We start from the raw sequence: 19,614 nt of genomic DNA, 5'->3' as shown, positions 1-19,614 counted from the left end.
ATAGGCGTTACTGTACGTGCGCCAGAAAAAGCGGAGGACGTGTGTCCCCCACTTGCACGACGTGTTAATGTGGTGGAAACAATGGACCCACAGGGCAGAAAGATCACGACTATTCGAGAGGGATGAAGTAAATTTGGTTAAGGGAAGCATGTCGATAAGAAAAGTTAAAGAAGATTGGCGACAGGAAGAATTATTCAATACTTCGGGAGCCTTTGATCAAAAACAAGTTTTTCCCCAAATGCTCGGGGGCTACTTCGACAAAAAGTAAAAATTCGACTATGACAATATAGAAATTGCGAAGCCTACAACCAAGCACAAGTTCTTGGCTGTAGCCTCGGGGGCTACTCCCATCGGGAACGCTGTTCGCGTGCCCGATGAAATTAACAAAGGAAAAATAGAAAAGCAAGAGAGTATATTTCGAGTTGTAGTTAACTCTACATATACTCCCATCGGGAGAGCAGTATAAGTCATATTTGACTCGATAAAATGTGCCATTCCAACAGCCGGAAAAGCACTCGACAATATATTCTCGTAAACGCCGAAGTTGCGATCAATTTCTGAATGCCGCAAATTTGCGAAGGTAAGACCCCAGATCCGTTCTGCTGGGCGTGGCATCGCCGAAGACTGCGCTCTGCTACTTTTATCCGTATCAACAGATACGAAGAAAAATCCTAACGGACGCGTTAGGTACCCGATAAATTTTACTGGGACTCGACAGAATGGTAAGACCTTAAGCGGCACCTGTCGAAGTTTACACCAGTATCCCGAGATCATGTCCAGGGACGTGATTTTGAAGTAGGTTTTTGCGGATTGCCACTAGAGCAGTTAACTAGTACCTGATCCGTCAGATGAACTAGCCCCAACTACCATTATCCCTGTACAATATAGAATCTTATGTGAAGAAATATAAAAAAGTTAAAGCTTTCGAATAAAAATAAACAGTGGAGATTTTCCCTGATTCTACGATTCAAGCAAAATCTCGGGGGCTACTGACATAGGCATCCCAAATGGGCCTGCCGAAGATAGTACCCGGGGTTTACTGAAGGCCCACTACCCGAAGAATAAGAAGATTCGGGAGCCCAAGATATATCAAGGAAAGTCAAGAGTTGTAATAGGAAGTGTTATTTGTAATCTGGCGGGATGAGTTAGAAACCGTCCCGGACTCTGTAACTTGTATAGCACGAATCCCTCGGCTCCACCTCCTATATAAAGGGGGAGGCGAGGGACGAAAAGGAATCGAATCATTGTCTACAAACCCTAGTTTTCGTATTCGTCGAGTACTTTCCGGCTGAAACCTTCGAGATCTACTTACCCTCTACTTCCAACTAAACCCTAGCCTACAATCCATAGGCATTGACAAGTTGATACCTTGTCAATGGGTGCCTGTCAGGACATCGCGAGGGGTATCTTCTCTTGGCCACCAAGTTGTTTCCATACCGGGTGAACACCTGGTCCGACTTATCATCGATGATGAACACCAGGTCTGGCGCGATTATATCCAGCAGCTCGCTGCCTTCATCTTCATGCCGTTCTTCCACACTGCTTTACGTCAACTGTCAGGATCAACTCCGGCGGTATTGTTTTCCTGCATCATTGCAATGAGTAGGATTTAATTCTTTTTCATGTACAAAATCAGTTGCCTTTCTATCAACGCATGTGCATGACAGTAAATAATTCAGAATAATTCCTAGCACAATCTAAACCAAGAACACATGGATGAATTGTTTCAGTAAACCATTAACAGTGGCAGTGACTCAAACAAGTTTCAGTCATCATTTACAGAAATAAGTATTTGGCTGCAAGGGCATCAACTACATTTCTTACTAAACAACCTAACTGATGTAAGTGCTCAATTTCACACTCAAGTGCAATCAGCACTAACTAATAAGCTCCACGGAACATATTCTTGCTCATGAATCTTAATCATCAACACCAAATGAGCAACACACAAGTTTTTAATTACAGAAACAGAGGTGTGAACCTGAGAAACCTTTGCTCAGGTTCCCCACAGAGCCTTGATCACCATATATTTGTACCTTGTGAACTGAATCTCATGAATGAACCTAGCATAAATCAAACGAAACATAATAAGATGCTTGTCATGAGTATATTAGTTTAATTCAAAGACTTCAATTATGTTTAAAATATGCAATCTGAATGAAACATCATACAGATTTATGAAAATATCCTTTTGTGAACTGGAAGAGAAGTGCAGGCCACATGGATGTACAACTAAATAAATTACATTGGCATGCGTCAACCGATATTTTAGCGATCTCATTAGTGTACTTCAGAATTAGCTTTTGGACATTCCTAACATGACTCTTTGTAACCCCACAGTTTCAGCTCACAACTATTGCGTCTGCAATTTGGAGAGATAAATGAGAATCCATGACAATACAAATCACAAGCATCCTGATCTCCTTCAATGCATGAATTGCAAAACTGGAGTAGGTAAACCTACTTGACCATGTATCCTTGACATGTGTTAAATTTGAGAAAAAAAAGTTACCTCGCCATACGTATTAATCCTCCCATGACAATCTGCACATGCTCCCTGCGCACGCTCTTCCTCACCACCTTATGTGGCGGCTCTGGACGCTCTGTTGCGGCACAGCGGTGGAATATTAACCGTTACTGAAGACGGAAACAATATCACCAGTGTACGTCTCCTAGTAATCCTTCTTTAGGAATGGCTGGTCTTCAAGTCAGATAATGTCCTTTGACCTATGAAAATCAGAGTTCTTTCGTTAGTACAAAGAAAATTAAAATAAAAAACATTGCAGGCTATGTACTATGCTATGTATGTTGTTCTTGAGCTGAAATGAAATTGGGGCCTCCTGCGCCTTTCCTTGTAGGTAACCAAGCATAAACATTACTTAGAAAGTATAGTAGGTAACCCTGTAACTTGGCAGGATTTTCATCAAACAAACCTTTTATGTAGAAATAAAAAAAGTGCCTGAACAAACAAACATGAAAAGAGACGAGTAGAAATAGCATTCTTCTGATCAAGTTAATAGGTATATGTATTTATAGGTAACAACTTGGCAGGATTTTCATCAAACACACCTTTTAGGTAATCAAGTTAATAGGTATATGTACTTATACAGTAAGGCTTGCATAAGCACCACTTTCAAATAAATTTAAATGGAAGATATCATGCTTTGAAATGTTTATTACCTGGATCAAGTCACTGAAACCTTGATCCCAATCATCTGTCCCTTTTGTGTACTTCCATGCCCATCATTAATTATAGCAGAACACATAACCAGTAGCATAATGCCGAACCTATAAATCACTTTAGTAGAGGCCACAATGATTGTTGGTAAAAGTATTTTTCTGCATCCTGTCATCCTCATCCTTCAACCTTGCATCATCAACGAAAATGCATAGAGCCTCAAATAGAAGTAATAAGATCATGATTATGAAATAACAATCAATAACCTGACATGGAAAAAATGCAACCATCTAAAAAGAAGTAGATGATATGTTGGCACTTACAACAATATTAAGGATTTGCCATTCAATGAAGATAATCTTAGTATTAACATTTTGATCTTTCTCTCCAAAAATTGAAACACATACTCAACTCATTTTCTTAGAATCCTGAACGTGAAACATGAAACATCATGAAGTAAAACTGTATAAATCAAATTCAGATAATTGAAGTTGCAAACTGATGAAGAGAGAGATGGGTCTACAAGCTCCTCTTGAGCAAATATTCATAGGTATATACATGAAGAAAATTGGGAAAGCCAGCTCAATACAACATTCTTTACATAGGTACCTGATGGTGACGAGACCTCCACAGATGCATCGGTAGCCAGAGATGCCAGGGAGCGGGACCCCTGGACAGCTAAGTCATTAAGACATGTGAATGAAAATCACAAACCAAATCGAATCTCACACATCAAAGCTAAAAAGAGTACTGCAGTGGAGTAATAAAAAACTGAACAACCATATGCATTGGAATATAGGTGTTGATAATTATATACAGTCTCAATCGGCCAAATGGCATCAATCAGAGCCTTAGCACCATCTGCATTGCCCATTAATAAATCCAATACCTCCTTGGCAATTGATAAATAAAGATATAATATTTTAATCAATAGCTTCATCCTAAGTACAGAATATGGGATGCAACACATGAGGCAAGAGTGGGCCATTGGAGCTACCTTTGCAAAGACAATGGAGTCCAAAGTATGTGGCAGCTGACCATGAAAAGGAAGACTAATAAGAATACACTGGATCAGATTGTTACTTAAAGTTTAGAGGATTCAATTGACTAACTACCACAAACCGTAGCTATTTTCTTTTCTTTCACAAATGCACACAAGAGGATAGATTTCCTTGGTCCGGTTAAGTATACCAGCTTCTATAAAATCAGACCTTCCATTGATCCTTTTTCCTTCTTCTCTGCAAACCATTGATCCTTTTCCATCTTCTCTGCAAACAAAAAAAAGCTACTGATAAGCTTAATCATGCAGCATGCATCAAGCAACAGACAAAAATTATTAAACACTTTACGAACAGAAATGAACACACAGTTCAATCACTTGAGAAATTATCAGAACAAAATGACCTTTGTCTTCTTCAGAAAACTCCCCCCAGATTCTTCTTTCTTCTCTTCTTTGTCAAACCTCGGGCATGGCTAAAGTAGATCTTACCATTTAATCATACAACACCATGAAAGTGAAAGATCTGTTACAGTGAGAAATTAAGGACTAAAGTATAAAGGAGAGCTCCTGGTAATACAAGTTTAGAACAATAAATTGGTAAGGGTCTCTTCTACCTGAAGAAATATTTTGGTGATCACTTGATCCTCCCGCCCAAAGAAGATAGATAACTGCAAGAAAATTCTAGGTGAGCAATTTGGTGATGCAAAAATAAGATTGATAGAAAAATGATTCACAAAGAAGAACCGACATGAGTGCAGAGCGAGGAAGAAGGAGGCCTTTACCTTGTTACTGGCTGAACGTCACTCACTGTCAGATGAGCGCAAGTGCCGCAACGACGACCAGCAGCTGCTCCTCGTCGCCATTGATCTCCGGGGCCTAGGTCCCACGTCCATTGCCAACACCAAACAGATGGTTGCCGTTGTTGTAGTTGGCGAACTTGATTGCTTCGGATATCGTTTGGAGGATAAAATAAGCCCAATGAGAGCTTCAAGCATTACAATGCATTCAAACCAACCTTTTCCATATCATTACCGATGTTCGAAATTTCCTACAAATCAATCACGAAAATTGGTTCTCTTTATTTCTTCCACTAAACAACACAAGATATACAAAATAGTAACATATGTTAAGGTGTTCCACAAAGGGACATACCAGATCATGATATACGTGCATTAAACTTGGAGAGGCATGCTTCTTCCACTCAAAATTCTGCACAACACAGATCTGAGGATTGAGTTTGGGAAACCATTGCAACCCAAGACATAAATTACCTAAACCTCAAGGAGGGAGAGGCACAACAGCTAGTGACACGTGCGGCGGCCTTCTCTTCTCCCGGAGATGGTGATGCCGCACTCCTCCTGGTAAAAAAAAACCTCCCTGTAGAGCAGCCTTCTTGAGAGAGAGAGAGAGAGAGAGAGTACGGGGTCAGATAGTGTTGCGGAACAGCGCAACCTCTTGGCATCCACACATGATGTGCTTGAAATGGGATAGTCCCTGAAACATAAAGCAAAAGCAATAATCAGTGCAGATATTTGTTTCATCAACATGGTTGCAAACACACAAAAGTGCAATCAATAATCAACGTCTGCTGGAAGAAAAGATCAAGCACATAACAATTATGCATCCATCCCTATGAACTGTGTGCAGAGAGAAATTGGGTGGCCTTTAATCAATGTGGTTGCAAAGGGGCGGAATTTTTTTTTAATCCAACAGATTGATATGTTTAATCAATGCGGTTAGAGAACACATCAATCCACGCTGCCAAATATCCATATCCATCCAGCAGATCAATGGTACAATATACACAAACTGCGTCGCTTAAAATGAAGAGAAATTTGGTGGTCTTACCCCTGAGGAATATTGGAAGGATCCACAATCTAATTCCATGTTAGCATCTTCTCCTTTGCCCATGTCTTTACCAAGTAAACATGCAATAGGTTTCAGTTATAAAGGAAAATAGAGCTAGGGTTTCCCTCGAGATGATAGAAAAAAAAGAAAAACGAAGAAAAAATGGGATCAAGAAGGAGAGTAGGGAGCACGACTGTCACCTCAAATCGCCGGCCGCTGCAGGGGACGGTGAGGTTTGCGGCCACCGCCGACGCCGCTCCCCTCACAGTCGGTCGGGTCCAGTGCAAGGCGGAACTGCTCCCGGCGATGGCGATACGGCGCTGCTCCATCTCCTCCACCCCAGCCTCTGTCTCCTCCTCCCCCATATGATACCTCATCTCTCCGGCGCGCTGCTGCTACTCGCGCGGAGCAGCCCAGCCATAGCACGATGTGCAGCGGCGGGCTCGACGCCCTGGCGTAGCGCGGGCTGACCGGCCGTTCCTCCCAGCAACGAGACGGCGTCCCGCGGCGGGCTCGGGGCAGGCCGACCGGCCGCTCCTCCCGCAAACGAGACCGAGACGGCGCCCCGCAGCGGTTCGAGCCAGGACGCTGCGCCGGCGCAGACGCACAGCAGGAACCGGCGGCGCTGTGGGCGAGAAGGGGCGCGCGACGCGATGGCGGTGATGGGAGGCGCGAGATGGCGGCGGGGGATGGGAGGCGCGAGCGGCGGCTGCGAGGCACGCGGGGATAGGATTGGGGAATTGCTCGGCTGTGGGGATTGGGTAGGGTTTGGGACGGTAGCTTCTTTTGTCTCACCTTTTCCTCTCACTTGATCCAACCAGATGACGCCACGTGGACCAACATGCGTAGACTGAGCACAGCCACGGCCCAGCCATTCCGCGACGGATGGCATATCGTGGATAGACCAGGAGTGCCCCATGGGGGTGCCCCTATTATACCTTTAGATTCTTCATTTGCTTGCATGCTCTAAATCTTAGTCAACCATAGCTCAACTTATGAGACTATCATGACACTGACTTAGATCCATAACTTGAATTCTTCACTTGGAATCAAGCACTCAAGATCTTGATCATTCATTGCTTATCACATAAGCTAGATCATGGCTAATATTGAGTTCCACATAAGAACTCCATCTTCATTTCTTCTTCTTGATCATATCACATATATATATTTAAATCGATGATCTTGATGCCAATACACAAGGTATATCTTTATCTTCATGGCATCCATACTTGAATCCAACACATGGACTACAAGTAGTACCTATGGAATATTCCTTCATATAAACTCAATGAAAACATTAGTCCATAGGGATTGTCATTAATTACCAAAACCACACATAGGGGCAATATACCCTTACAGCATGCAAGCAAGATATGCATGCCAAATGTGTACAATTTGTTCGAGGTTCAGATTTTTCAATCAGCTTCCTATACTGCGCAAGTGATCATTCGGGGCACAAGGTATATTGTTGTTCACTTCGAGGCGGAAAAAAGGGGGAGGTGGTCCCGTGGGGCATTTGAGGTCCAGGTTGATGCGGAAAGTGATTTTCTTCCAATGCGATTGTGGGATGTATGAGCATATGGGTATAATATGTTGCCATGTTATCCGGGTAAGATCTCAATCCATTAGCTAAAAAGGAAATACTATCGCATTGGGAATTTCTATGTAGGGGTTAGCTAATCGGTCATTTTTGAGGAATAGAGGCTGATTTATATACATTGTGTTGTGGTTACACATCCTATCTTCACTAGGAAGAACCGAAATACCAGGTTCTCACATAATGCAGAGATGGACCAAAAATGACTGCAGGGATCTGCCTGAGCATCTTCGGATTTACCTGAAAGATAGTCCACCAATGCAATCCACAAGTTTCCGCCACACAGCTCTGTACAGAACTGCAATTGAGATGGTATGGTACAGTTAGGCGACTCAAACCCAGAGTCATTCGAAGTTGCCATGAGCACTATGTTAGATGCAATTCCCAAGATCACAGAGGCAAGCAGGATATGTGATGGTCTTGGGCTGGAACAGAGGCTTCATGCATCAGGCCTGGGAGAAAACATCAATGGCAAATCAGGACATGGAGATGCGCCCGGATGGACTAGTCTAAACCCCGACATGGTTGCTCCATTTGAAAACGGATATAGGCTGCCCGACTTCAGCAAGAGCCAAACCTGGCTATGAGGTTAGCGTGCCAAGAACACGGTTTTGCATCAGGTCACATAACTCTGGGGCGTGTCCCTCTGTCGACAGGAGCACTAAGAAGCCTAGGCGGGAGGCACGGTGTTCCAACTGTGGCATACCAGGACATCAGAAAAATGTATGTCTATCGCGGGGATATATGGTGATGAACCAGTGAGATATCTCGCAGTGTTTTCTTCAGTCGAACACTCCTCGTGTTCACTGATTTCATTTTTTCGGCACAATGACGCCGGCTTTATTCTTCATTGGTGGATTATACCAAATCTGTAGTAACATTATACCCTATATAAAGTTTAAACAGATTCATGCCCCCATATTTCTCTGGGTACTGTAGACGAGCTAATTTCTTCCAATCGTTTGACAGCACGTATGCCACATTTACCCCATCTGTTACTGTAGATCCATCAAATTAGTTTGGCCTCATCTTTTTTTCCTCCTTCGGTTACCGGTTGCTTCCCGGTTGCCCTCCCGGTTGCCTTCTTTTCATGTGGTCAAAGCGGCGAGACGAGCCCACCATGTGTTGGTCAAAGCGGTGCTGATAGCCCACTCCCCGCCAACGAATGATCCAGGAGCTCCTCCAAATTTCCGCTCCCTCCTCTACCACGAACCCCTCCCCTCTCTCCAATCTGCCGGCCGACAATCCCTCCTCCCGCGCCTCCATCCCGCCCTCCGACAGCAAGCTGCGTGATGGTGCGAGACGGTCACGGTGGTGTGCGTGTATGTTCTGATGGTGGTGGTGCTGGGCCGGCGCTGTCAGGCAGACGGATGCATAGCTGGTGGGCTAGGCGGAGCCCAAGAGGCACATCATCCTCCCGTGCCTCCATGTCGTTGCCCAATCGTTTTCCCTCACCATGGCACAGCTGTAACACCACGTTGCTACCGGAGATCGCCGGAGCGTGAGGAGGAAGATAATGCCGCTTGTGGAGAGCGGCCACCAGAGGAGATTGCTGCTTGTGGAGAGCAGCCACCGGAGAGAGGTAGGAGACGGGAGAGAGAGGAACGGGACCAACCCGACTTGGTACAATTTCTTCGATGCCATCTCCGAATGCTGCTGCTTCTCTTGTAGTCCCAACCGACGCTGCCAGCCCATGACCACCAGGCCCATGGTCCTTGACATCCAGGCCCATCTCTCCTATGGCACCAGGTGTGACAATACCGCCCCCAAGAAACATTGCTTGTCCCCAAGCAATGGCATGAGCTGGTGGTGGCAGATGATAGCTCCAACTAGTGCAACATGATCCTTGTCTCCACCAAGTCCGACCAGTAGCCTCCATTGCTCTTGTCATCATCATGTTGAAGGTTGCATCAAGAACCCATGGGACACCAGGATCCCATTGCTTGTACTGAAGATGGTTTGTCGGACGAATCGATGAACAGAAAGTCTGGTCTTTGTATATCACGTAAAAAATGACAAGCAATTTCCCAAGATCCTGTAAAGCCCCGCCATCGTTTGTGATCCCAGTTTCCAGTCCCGCTGTGAAACAATAATAGGGGACCTGCAGCTGCCACACTTGCAAACTATGACTCAAGCACAATGTTATACCCATTTTAGTGGTTTTCCTAAAACATTGATAAGGTCATCCTGGAATACATAATATGCAGCAATGATTTTAGCTGTCCACAAATCAACTGCCCTCAATTTATCGGTAAGAGCAACCATGAGAACCCCACTGACAATAAGAACCTCTTGTTTCTGAAGGTTGCTTGTTCTGTCAACAGTCTGAAGTGAAATACTTCTGAAAAATTGTATGACTACATCTGGCATGAGACCTTTGACGTGAAGGTCCCGAATGCCACGGACATCCCAAGCTGAGCAAACCATGTAGCACATGCTATTGTCTATCAAGGTTCGGATTAATTTGCATTTCATCCTAGCTGTGTGAAGAATAGCACGACACCATTTTTTTTTGTCAAGAAACAGATTGCTGCACTTGCGTATCACCTGTATTGGAATACTCAGGTTGAGACCAAAAGAGTGACAAATGGCAGATGCCATGCTCATGGAAATAATCTTCAGGATGCCTTTGCATGCCAAGGTAGTAGTTCTATGATATTGATAATCACCAATACGGTTCCAGTATAGTGCACAGGTGCAAGCTGCATGGACAAGAGAGGGGCAAGCAATAATCATCAGCTCTCCATATTGCGCCACTTCAGGTTGCACTATCTCTCTGGCCAGCTGGTCCTGAACACCAGGATTCCATGGTCTGTACTGAAATTTTCTGGCCAAATCTCCCTGCAGACACAAATTGTTGTAGTTGTATATAATCTTTACCGCAACAAATGGAATCACTAGAAAGCCTTGTCCCATATGCATATAATTCTGAATCACTTGTTGATTAGTGCACCACAACAGAGCATAGCCAACCTTCGGACCCCAGGTGTGAAATAGCCACCAAACTGAACATAACAGTCATAATCTACACTAGTCTGGTAGTGCATGCAAGGCATTGATCTCCTCGTTTCAATCCCAAACTTTTGACTCATTGTTAATCCTTCTCCAGTTTTCCGCAGTGCATATGGATGTATTATATCCTCCTGTGTTCCTAGACCCCATGGTAATATGCATATACCACTATTGCGTCCATGATGTAGAAGGATTCTCAAGTTTCTGTTTTGATGGAAAGCAAATTGTATAGCTATTGCATCAGACTTCCTGCCTAAATAGAACCACAAATTGCACTGTGCGACTTCGTGTTGCATTTCCCCGGATAACTGCACCTTTTGCTTTCTGGTTGTCATTATGAGGCACACCAGATTAACTCCACCTGTTGTGTGACAAATGAGTTGTAGTGAGAAACCACCGGGATCCCATGACAAGGAAAATGTAGCAACATTACTGGCATATTGCATCTCTCTTAACAATAGTTCTTGCTGGCATTTTTCTGATAGTACTGCAGGGAATACAACTCGAACTCCATCTATTCCATGCTTCAAGCGTGTTGGTTTTTCAAGCCACCCGTCAAGTTCATATTGAGTATCCATACTCTGCTCGAGGAACAAGGATGAACTTCCAATGCGAGTGACAACGCAGTTGGCGAGTTCCTCGTACCACAAGACATCCTTCAACGGGCAATCAGTGAACACCTCATATGCAGACTTCTGCTCAAACTCTTGAAATAGGGAGAAACCCCCGACATGGGTCAACACCTCAGCATACATGTCGGTGTCCATTCCCAGAGTGTGATCCTGCAGGTAGGAGAGAACATTGGTTGAACAGCCTGCGGACTTGTTCACGCTAGACCCAACCACGCCTTGCAGTGTGTTTTCCCTGGCACTGATCGAGGTCGTGGCATGGGGATGCACCGTGCTAGTGGTCGGAAACACCACCGCGGCCTGGTTGTTGCCCACGTCGACAGTCGAGCCAAGTGTCGAACACCTGGCGGGCATGGTGGAAGCGAAGACTGCGTCCGCGTTTGGAGCACCACCACTCGCGACCTCATTCGCCAAGCAGAGCGAGGGTGACCAAGGTAGCCTCCGTGGTTGTCACCGTCGCCTCCATCGCTTCCAGGAAATCAAATCGAATGGGGGTTTTTTTTCGGTGGGATTTGGTGGAAGGAACCTTGCTCTGATACCAAGTGTAACACCACGTTACTACCGGAGATCGCTGGAGCGTGAGGAGGAAGATAATGCCGCTTGTGGAGAGCGGCCACCAGAGGAGATTGCTGCTTGTGGAGAGCAGCCACCGGAGAGAGGTAGGAGACGGGAGAGAGAGGAACGGGACCAACCCGACTTGGTACAATTTCTTCGATGCCATCTCCGAATGCTGCTGCTTCTCTTATAGTCCCAACCGACGCTGCCAGCCCATGACCACCAGGCCCATGGTCCTTGACATCCAGGCCCATCTCTCCTATGGCACCAGGTGTGACAACAGCGCAACAACCCCCGAGCGGCCTACACGCCGAACGGAAGATCCGACGGTACCACCGCCATGGAACACCTCGCGTTGGTGGCAGCCGCCACACAATCGATGGGCGCGTATGAGGAGCACATCCAGCCGAGATGGCGATGGATGGGGAGTAATTGGAGGAGGAGGAGGGGGAAGGAGATGCTGATATGGAGGAGGTCAAGACGACAACGACGAGATGGACAGGCAGTTGCGGCACAGGAAGCTCCCCATCAACGAAGGAGAGATGACCACTGCTGGCATCGGGGTATTTAGGTGTCTTCAAACGAATGCCCAAGATTCAGTGCAGAGTATAGATCTGATGCAACTTCCTTCACGTGATTGTACAAATTAGGGGAGAAATCAGCAAACAAGGTAGCAGATTAGCTTCTAATTTCTGAATTTCCCCCTTTCTTTTCTTCCATTCAGATTTTTTGTTTACCATGAATACCTAGCATTCAGAATCTAGCGCCCCCACTGGAGATGACAATGGAGGAGGATCTCACGCTGGTCGCCGGGAGGATATGCGCAAACGCCACCGTCTTCACATGGAGCAGAGGTGGAGAAATTGACTTATTAAAAAGAGGAAGACAGATATGAGAAATCAAAGAAAACACACAATAAGAAACAGGATCTCAAAACATTGTATATTGATGATGATTCGGAAGGGCACCAGCCAGGACGCCATGGTCGTTTGGGAGGTGTGCTGCTGCTAGGAGGCCACCGTCTTCACAAGGAGCAGGGGTGGAAGGGCAGCAGCCAGGATGCAATGGTTGTCGGAGGTGCGCTGCTGCCAGGAGGACGTGTGCCAACGACACGGCATTCACACTCAGCAGGGGCGGAACAGCCCCAGCGAGGATGCCATGGTCGTTTGGGAGGTGAGCTGCCGGAAACTGCGGCTTTTGTTTCTTTGTTCTAACACACAATCCTGACTTGGCATGATTTCTGTGCTTGGTGGCCGCGCTCATGGTGCATCTTCTAGCATACTTTAGAGTCTGTTTCATCCCAATCAAGCAGTGGATGGAGCCAGGCTATCGATCATCTCTGCATTTTGGATTTAGCTATAGAGATCAAAGACAGGCCAGCCTGCACTCCTAGCTTTGCTACCACAAAATGCTTAGCCACGCACTTTTGCATGTTCCTAGCCTCTGGCGGTTTCATTCCCTCCTCTGTTATGCCCCCTAATTATGCCGCACTAGGCTTAGGTCATAATGGCAGAATATGTACTTTGAATTCTGGTTCTAGCCAACAGGGTATACTACATTAATATATATGGCTATATATGATAGTAATAAATAAGCAAGAGTGAACATATAAGTTACTTTGTGTGTTTTACTAAATGGCATGGTGTTATTCTTAAATTACATTGTTCACATATGTATGTAATTCTACTTTCAAATAACACGTGAACAACTATACAAACAAGCCAACAAAAAAAACTACCTTAAATGTGAATTTCTCCTTGATAGATTCTCTAGGTCTGGTGCTATTTATATTCAAATGTCCTCCTATATTACAGGGTCTAATGTGCCATCTACCTTGGATATCACTTGCATTGAAGGCAGTTCGGCTAGCGGCCAGTTCTTGGATGGTCTCGACATGCCAGATGGTTAACCTATTGTCTCTTTCTGATATTGGTCTCTATCCCACCTGTGGTTGAGCTTTCAACTGAAAGTTGATGAATTTATAGGACGAATCAGAGACTGAACATCATTTGAACCTATCAATGCATGTAGGTGCAGGTTACCAATTTAAGATATTCCTTTCAGCTTATTTCTGTAGTTTTGTGTTGTCTTGCCGTCCTAGCTGTTAGTGTTGTACGGTATCTACTATCTAATTTCTTCTCTGGTTTGTAAAAATTATGTACATATAGTGATGGTTCAATTTGTTTACTCCAAATGTAGTTGTATGGTCAATTTTGCTATCAGATTAATCTCAGATTTTCTTATTTTACTCACTTCAATATGGCTCATCTTCAGTTTTTTCCCGAAATTTACTGATTTTTTGTACTTTCTCGGTATGTTTTCGCAAAGATAGCACCAATTCTATTCATTATTTGTTTTCAGGTAATTGGCTGCTCAGATCAATCTGGCATACTCTCAATTCATTTATCGGTATGGTTCATCTCCAGGAAGTTCAGTTTCTTAATTATCCACCTACCATTAGCCAACACCAAGACAATACACTCTTACACGGGAACATACTCTTCAAACAACATAATTTGAAAGTGAAGCTATAGGCCTACTACAACAATCAACAAAGTTATAGGAAGCTTACAAGCATTTTTATAGTTTTGCTGTCATACTTGGAGCTCCAGTTCAGATTATTGATCTTTGTGTATCAGTCATGTGTTCATAATTTGATACTAGGACCATAGAACCATTTTGTCTCATGCATTTGATTATCTTTTCTCTTCAAATTTTAGACCTCAAGTTCAGATCATGGTCTTTGCATGCCATCTTTTTTAGCTTCTCAAACAGGTAATCTAACAAGGAAGAACCACATGTTTTAGAAATATGGGAGGGAGGTCACAGGTACGACCAATGGTGAATATGATTAGTTCTTTCCATCTAAAAGATATAGTTGGCTTCATGTTTGTACAGGCACTTTGAACAAAAAACAAATTTCCATTTCCATGCCTTCAGTATGCAATCACATGTGATTGTATCAGTATCAGTATGCAGTCATGAACAAGTATTCCAGAAAATGCAGCAGTTTAGAATGTTCTTATATGTCTTGAATGAGAGAAGTTAGAGTGTTCCAACCTTTACTAACAGGTCCAAGGTTCTCATACTAGATTGATGAATCTGGAGCACACAACTTGTGATCCTTACCTTGGGTTTTCTGACAGTTGCCTTTGGGCTTTTTGTGAAAAGCAAATTTAACTTTCACACATACACACTCTAGGATAGTACTGGGGTCGTTGCTCCAGGTGTGCTACTCCCTAAAAGCCTGTGGAAAAATAGGGGCAAAACCAAGGTGTTGTGTAGTGAGATAACTGCAAGTTCCAGACACTTCCTCTTTTATTTAAACATCTTATGCCTTGCTGTTGTTTGCCCTTTGTTGACCTTGCTGTTTTATTTTCTTTTTCTTTGCAGATGTTTGCAGTTTTTTATTTGTATTGGATCATCTTTTTTTAGAATAACAAATATTGGATCATCTTCAGTTGTGCTACCATAATTTGTTGAGCATTCGTTCTTTAGTTTCTTTTTATTTGTTTGTTTCCTGCAAGTCTTCACAAGGGGCTTTCCGCAGATCTGTATTTTTCGCCTGGGCCTGTTCTTTCGGGCAGGTAGTTTTCTGTAGATGCAAATTTTCCTCATAATGACCAATGTTCTTGGGCCAGCAAGATCGAATAACAAGGTTCGGTAAGCACAAAAATAGATCAAATTTAAACATTACTGTTTACTCTTTGCTCAGCAAGCTAACAGGATCCATCATTTCGTTACATCTCAACATATCAAGTTTCAGCAAGCTGGCACGATTCCCTGAGGCATGTTGTGTCAGCGAAATTTGTTCTTCTGTGGTTTCCTTAATGTGTTAATTTTAACTCAAATCTGTGTAGAAGAACTAAACTACTAACAACCCTGATAAGGTTTTAAGAATTCCAACATATATCAAGCTACATAGTTTAGTATTGGATTGAGATTGCTACATAGTTTATTCCAGTGCTTCACATTAACCATACAGGGAAGAGCAACATACCACGTAGTGTCAGCTACTCAGCTAGATCTGCACTCCACTGCCATTCCACACGAGCCACTGAAGCAAAAAAGAGCAGTACCATCAGAGGAGCACCAAAAAGACCAGCAACGCCCAGAGAGGGAGCAGGCGGGAGCAGTACCATCACAAGAAGAGCAGCAACGGAAAAGCAGCGCCAACAGAAAGAAGTAGGTGCGCCATTCTCCACATGTTCTTGAATCCGCCTTCCCATTGCCCCGCTTAGCTCTAATTCTTGCCTCTACCTCTCTGCTGCCCCGGTTTCTCCTCCTCTTGCAATTCCTGCTCGCAGTTCAGCAATTGCTCGGTGTTTTCCATTGCCCAGCTCCGATTTCTCCTTGCCCCGTCTCTTCACGACCAGCGACGTTGCGCCTCCACGCTCGCGGCGTCAACTTCGCCGCTTATCGGTGAGGAGATCGGCCCCCTCCACCTCGGTCCGTTGCGCCTCCACATCCCACCTCCACAAGCCGCCGGATTTTTGTCGCCCCCTTCTAGAGGAGCACGGGGAGGACGCCCATGAGGGAGAATGGCAGAGCGTACAGAGGAGAGGAGGAGTCCAGGGAGCCGCAGGCCGAGCTATCAAATTCAGGACGCACGCCGTGCTACAAGCCGCACCGTCGAGCTGCAGGCCGCGTGCCGGAGCTCCAGCCCGCGCTCGATTTTGGCGGGCGTAGCGGGTACCGTGGGGCAGGAATATACCTGTAAATGGACGTGCTAGCGGTGGCCCACCAAATGCCGCTTCTGGCCGTTTAAACTAACGGGACTGCGCAGCTAGTTCGTATAATACCGTCACGACGAGCGGCCGGCCGCCTGCCCGCTTACTCCCGCTAGATCAAGCCAATCGATCGACCAACAAACCATGCGCGGCCCTCCTTCCCTGACTCTAAACTTCTTCGAGCTCTTCTTCTGCCAAATCTGGCTACCGCCCGGCTCCCTCTGCCAAACCGGACTGCCTCCTTTCTCCGCCTCACAGTCACAGACATAAAAGGGCTCATGAGGTTCCCCACAGATCTCGCCGGACGCCGGCCGCTCAAGGGACGGGACGGATGCGGCCAGAGAAGAGGAGTTGAGGGGCGGAGAGGAGGGATGGGGCGGCGGCGGTGGATCTGTTCCTTTGGAGAAGAGGAGTTGAGAGGAGGAGCGGAGGGATGGGGCGGCGCCGCCTCCCGTCGCCATGGAGGGAATCAGGAACTAACGATGGGCGGCGTGGTGGCGGTAGCGGGCTGACCGTCAATGGCCGCCACGATTCTTTTTATTTTACTGGATGTCTATTTAGCAAGTTGAGCGGGTTTGGGCTGGCGGCATCGTGGGCTTCCGTTACCACTTACAGGTATAGGCAGGAAGGAGTCGGAGGAGGAGGACACCGGGGGAGGGAATGAGGGAGGTGAGGCCATCTGGGAGGGAGGGGAGAGTGCTGTCGAGTCGGTGTCGATGCAGGACGGTGCCTATTGTCTGTTCTGTGTGGGGAACTGGGAGACAAGTGGAGAAGAAAGGGGGTAGCGCCTGCTGTCATTTGGATTTATTTTTGAAAGGAGTGTATTTTGACAGAAGAGAGAGATTAATAATATAATAATAAACATATGAAAAACTAAATAAAAAATATTTTTTTTTGTAAGAAGTTGATTTTTAGTTTTAAAAAGAATTCAAAACAAAATAGTAGTGACTAAAATTTGAGTATGTAATAATATAATTTTGGTGTGGAGCATTTATCATTATGTTCATGTGAATTGTTCTGATGTGTCGATATTATGTTTGTTTGAGAGATACAGGGATTTGGTTGTTATGGACAATTAATATAATACTATATGGGAGTGCGATATAGAGAGTGAAATTTGCCAAAATGCCAGTTCAACCCGAAGCAGAAAATCTTTTAGAGAGCTCTACAAATAGAGATACAAATAGTTATATTTGCTGCTTCTCTTGGATTCGCTCTTATATCAAGTCAGCCATTCTATCTGGGCTGGCAAGGTCGCATTTGCCATTTTTGATCAAAAAAATATGTTCCAACTGAAGAGACAACCAACTCGACAAATTTTTTGAATTTGCTCTTAGATCAAATCGACCATTCTATCCGGGTCAGCAAGACCAACTTTAACAATTTTGATTAAAAATTGCGCATGATATAAAACGGGCGCGGCGTGCCGCCGCGCCAAAGCATACTAGTTACCATTCATTGGAAGATTAGACTAGCTTTGTAGTAACAATATACATAGCAGGGTTGTCTGTCTCACATGTATGAGGCTATCTTTTTTGACGTGTCACCACTAAAATCTGTTCAGGTGTAATGCAACAGGAGCTATTACCAAGGATACAAAGGATGCAGCTGCATAGTTATTAAATCTATTTTGGTGTGTCGTGTCTCCTATATGAGAGGAAACAATGTATTATCTGGGTGTATGCTAAAATATGCTGAAATATTCCCGACTTCTCCCTCCTAATGTACCATGGGGCTATTTCCTTGAGGACTACATGGATTTTCGTGAATATTTTAATGTACCATTGACCTTTTTTAGCCACAAATACCATGAAGCATATCTCAAAGTACCTTATGATAAACCTAACGTACGATATGGATGGTGTGTTAAGGACCACATAGTATTTGGTGAGGAAACGTATCCTTTATACAAGTCACGAACTATCGACACGGGTACGTTGCACCCGAAGGTATCCGGGTGCCCTAAGGGATTTGTTTGTAATTTTTTCTTCCACTAAGAAGAAAGGAAATTTTCATGCTGGACTTGACTTACATGAAATAGATGTATACAAGCATAATCCATCGAAGACTCAAAATCGATGGGCGGAGGATATCATAAGGACTTTACGAGAAACCATATCGGTATGAGCTAGGCTAAATCATAAGACTTTTTTGTGTGACTTTTCACCTTTTTGAGTTGCGTCAAGGTTCTATGCGGGTGTTTTAATTTCCTAGAGTGTTAAGAAATTTTTGACAACAAATACCATAGAAGATATCTCAAGTACTTTATGATAAACCTAGCGTACGATATGGATGGCGCGCTTAGGACCGCATAGCATTTGGTGAGAAACCACATCCTTTATACAAGCCACGAACTATCGACATGGCTACGTCGCACCAGAAGGTATCCGGGTGCCCCAAGGGATTCGTTTGTAATTTTCTCTTACACTAAGAAGAAAGAAAATTTTCATGCTGGACTTGCCTACCATGAAATAGATGTATACAAGCGTAATCCATTGATGTCTAAAAAACCCAAATCGGTACGGGCTAGGCTAAAAAGTCAATGAAAGCGTAATTCGTAAGATTTTTTTGTGTGACTTGTCACCTTTTTGAGTTGCGACAAGGTTCTATGCGGTTGTTTTAATTTCCAAGAGGGCTAAAGACTTTTTGGCCACAAATATCATAGAGGATATCTTAAGTACTTTATGATAAACCTAGTGATAAGGGGTGGCCCGATCTTCTCAGTAAGCAATGGTGGTAATGGTGATCACGGGGTGATAGCAGCGAAGGAACACGGCGATGTAGTGGATGATAACTTGCATGACGCAACGAGATCTCTCGATTGGTCCCTGTCGCCAATGCAACAGCTCTCAACCCTGCAAGATATTCGCAACTCCACACACTTGCGCACGTAGCCGCCGACCACGAAACGGTAAGTTGCAACCTTCTAATTCCCAATGGAACAGCAGATCACACAAGACTTTCAGATCTACACAATATCAAGCAATATGGTGTAAGGATTCAATAGTTTTGTAAAGCAAACAACTAAGAACTAGGGTTTATCTTAAACGTGGTCTAAAGCA

General features: G+C 44.5%; 1 long non-coding RNA gene across 2 annotated transcripts; it reads right to left on the bottom strand.

Moving 5' to 3' along the window:
- Positions 1-2,537: 2,537 nt before the first annotated feature.
- On the bottom strand, positions 2,538-6,767 carry LOC127301008 (uncharacterized). Of its 2 annotated transcripts, XR_007851795.2 has the most exons (8): positions 6,027-6,767; positions 5,478-5,672; positions 5,331-5,387; positions 4,961-5,226; positions 4,793-4,846; positions 4,668-4,701; positions 3,181-3,367; positions 2,538-2,727 (listed from the first exon to the last, which is right to left on the bottom strand). It is a non-coding gene; the product is annotated as an uncharacterized lncRNA (long non-coding RNA). The 2 variants fall into 2 exon arrangements; XR_007851797.2 differs by having other exon boundaries at positions 5,331-5,672.
- Positions 6,768-19,614: the final 12,847 nt, after the last annotated feature.

Source organism: Lolium perenne, chromosome 7, assembly GCF_019359855.2.
Source record: "Lolium perenne isolate Kyuss_39 chromosome 7, Kyuss_2.0, whole genome shotgun sequence".
NCBI classification, from domain to species: Eukaryota; Viridiplantae; Streptophyta; class Magnoliopsida; order Poales; family Poaceae; genus Lolium; species Lolium perenne.
The sequence above is the reverse complement of the archived record's forward strand: the minus strand, read 5'-3'. Positions and strand labels throughout refer to the sequence as shown.